The sequence below is a fragment of the Cervus canadensis genome, chromosome 16 (assembly GCF_019320065.1).
Source record: "Cervus canadensis isolate Bull #8, Minnesota chromosome 16, ASM1932006v1, whole genome shotgun sequence".
Lineage (NCBI taxonomy): Eukaryota > Metazoa > Chordata > Mammalia > Artiodactyla > Cervidae > Cervus > Cervus canadensis.
In genome coordinates, this window is record NC_057401.1 from 19,920,250 (window position 1) to 19,923,596 (window position 3,347).

The 3,347-nt window shown below is 34.5% G+C and overlaps 1 pseudogene; it reads right to left on the minus strand.

Moving 5' to 3' along the window:
* Positions 1-1,470: 1,470 nt before the first annotated feature.
* Positions 1,471-1,687, minus strand: LOC122454675 (annotated as a pseudogene).
* Between the last annotated feature and the right edge of the window lie 1,660 nt (positions 1,688-3,347).

A 3,347-nucleotide genomic window follows, 5' to 3' on the forward strand; every position in this document is an offset into this window, starting at 1 on the left:
CTCCTGTGAAGGAGCTCCCGAACAAAGCATTTGGACTTATCATACTGAATGCATTAGGGCAAGATTTATTAATTAAGCTTAATTGTGAGATCATTATAGAGGGCAAGATTTAATTGACTTATTTTAATAGTGTGATAAGGAAAGGAAATATATGTTCAGAACGGATATAGAAACTCAGTTCCGCTTTATCAAGAAACCCTAATTGAATAAATCTCATGCTGCTCCCAGAAACAATTCTTTAGTTCCAATCCAAATGAAGAAGGTCCTTCAATGTCCACTATATGATGTGAAACCCACTACTCTCATGTTACTGCACCTTTAATTTCCATTCCTTTTCCAATGGAAGATAGGTTAGGATTTTTTGATATTGTTGGTGTCTATGACCTTATTTTTATGCCTCGTTAAGTAGAGCAGCAGAAAAACTGAATCCAGGTTGCACAAATTTATATAAATCCTGCTACATATCATATGCTTTTTCTTTTTAACTTTACCTGCTTATTTAGATGACTATGACAATGAAGGTAAAAAATATTAATGACAGTCGATGACACAGGTACCATCTGGTAAATGAGAAGGAACGAAACATATTTGGAAAAGATATGGTTTCTCTAATGACTAATCTTTTACAGACTCATAATCAATTACTTGTCATTTCAACTAGGAGGCATACGGTGGTATTAAACAGTGATGTGATATCATCCTGGCTTTAAAGTAGAACAACTGCAATAGAAATATGGAGTCCTTGTTCCAGATAAAAGTGATTTCCTTCAATTCAGGTGGATATGACTGGAAAAATAATTTGTCTGGAAAAATGAATGAATTTGAAATGTACTTTGAGAGTAATAGATCTCATCGATTTTAAAATATTTATTCTGTGAAGTGTGGTGAAGCTCTTATGGAAATAAGAGTTTAAATATATACACCTCAGCTTCTTTGGTCAATATTAGGTGAACTGTTGATACCAACTAAACATATTAAGATGTCATAATTATTTATCTAGGAAAGGAAGTTGTAAAATAATGTTCTTCTGAGTCCCTAGATACATCAAAATAATTTCACCTTGAACTTAGTAACATTGTCAATTTAGTGACACATTTAGAATTGCAATTATATTGGTACATTTTATGGGCTAAGAATTAAAACTAAGAATCACTTTATATCAGGCATATAACAGCTGGTTTGCTTTAGTGACATAAATACTACACTGAATGGACTGCATAGCAATTTTAATTTTTCATCATGGTTTCCCAGATTCTAATTAGCTTTTCTCTTAGCATTCATGGTAGAAGACTGACATAAAACAGTTTCTTGAAGCTCTCCTTTTACTTTAATAGGCAGAAGAACAAAAATAGGAATTAAGATTGAGAGTCATAACAACAACAAAAATGAAACTTTTATTTCATTATGTAAAGATTTTAAGAATTAACAGTCAAAAGAAACATTCGGAAAAATCTTTGGGTGATATCAATATTTTATTGAAAAATCTAAAAATTTGTGTTTTGAAAAATACAGATATTACAGGTCACATCACAATATTTCAAATTCCTGTAAAGAAAGTTGACCTGAGTCCTTGTTCTTCACTCTAATAGTTTAGCACCAAAACAGCCAAAGTAACATTTTTTTCAATTAGCAATAATTGCACCTCGGATAAACCTCATTGGCTATGATGCTGCCACTCCTCAAAGCTCAAAGTAACATTTTTTTAAAGTATCATTTATTTCAGTTACACAGACATGGTCTTAATTTCTCTACATATTTTGATGACTTTTTTCCAGTGAAACTCTATGAGGTTTACAGAAAAAATATTAGATATATTAATATTATTTACCTAGTGTCATTGCCACAGTACCAGTCAGATATTAAAGCATAATAAGCGTCTATAAGGCACAAGTTTCTTCTCAATTTGAAGGAATTTTAGGTCAATAAAGTAGACATAATCTCAATGATTGCTCATATTCCAATCTATGGACACTGTTGAAGTTACTGTGGATTGTTTTCCAGACATTGTGTGCTTGCTTTAAGTGGGTGTGAGATGAGTGAGTGGCTAGTCTCCTGACAGTCTAATGGAAAAGCATGGGTCATTTTAGAGATTAAAGCAAAACAACACAAAATGCACAAGCCTAACCAAAGTGTCCAAAAATTTAAGGCAGATGTCATGAGGAAAATGAACATTTTTGAGCACTTTGAGCTAGTGAAAGTGTTAGTTGCTCCATTGTATTCAACTCTTTGTGACCCCATAGACTGCAGCCCACCAGGCCCCTCTGTCCTTGGAATTCTCCAGGCAAGAATATAGGAGTGGGCTGCCATTCCCTCCTCCAGGGGATCTTCCTGACCCAGGGATCGAACCCAGGTCTCCTGCATTACAGGCAGTTTACTTTGAGCTAGGATTCCCTGTGTTTAACAAAACAAAACCTTTTGAGAAATAAATCATTTTGGTTTTTTTTTCAATTTGGTTTCATTTTCTTAGGGGTAGACCCTGTTTATCAGGACTAAGTGAAGCACTTAGGTGTTTAAAAGACAGGTCTCTAAAAGACAAGTATTTATTTTTTAGAAGGCTTTTTGCAGTATATTAATTCATTGTCTTCCTGAAAACAAGATAAAAAAGCTAAGTGATACTAACCCATTTAGAAAAAAAATTAGTTCTTACTAAATAGTCAATTATTGATTCATGAAAATCCTAATTTGGGATGGAATCTTTCAGAAAAATGATTCTATTATCATTTCAAGGTCAACTTTGACAACCAATAGCACCTTTATGGAAAGCTTTTGGTTAGTTCAGGTGCTTTAAACAACCTGATCCCGTGTAAACGTTTGTACTTCTTATCTAAAAATGGCTTCTCAAGAATAAACACACCATATCAAATTTGCAAGCCATAGGTGTCTCTCTGGCTTAATAGTTTTATCCCCAGTGACTCTGGGCTGTTAGCATCATTCATTAGGAAGACTTCATGTGTCTGGTTGCTAGACCCCAGCTCTTCTCAGTGATATTACACATCCTTTAGTTTCCCTGAGTGGGAGGCACGCCAGCCTGACTAATGAAAGCCGTCACTGCGATGGGACAGGTCACCAGGGTCAGCAACACTGTTGTGTCATTGCTAGATTATGGTGCAAAATGGTACTTTTAGTGTTGAAGTAAAACCTGATTCATCATCTTATACTTTTTTCTGAGGAAGCGCTTTAAAAACATGTTATTGCTCATGTACAGCTAAAAAACAGAGTAATGAAGTCTCAGGTGGAGGGTATAAGATAATGAAATGTTGGTCTTTAGCAGTGGACCATAAAATGGCAAAATCTGTAAAACTGGAAAGTCCATTTACTGCCGAGGCACTTAATGTGAATAAGAAAGA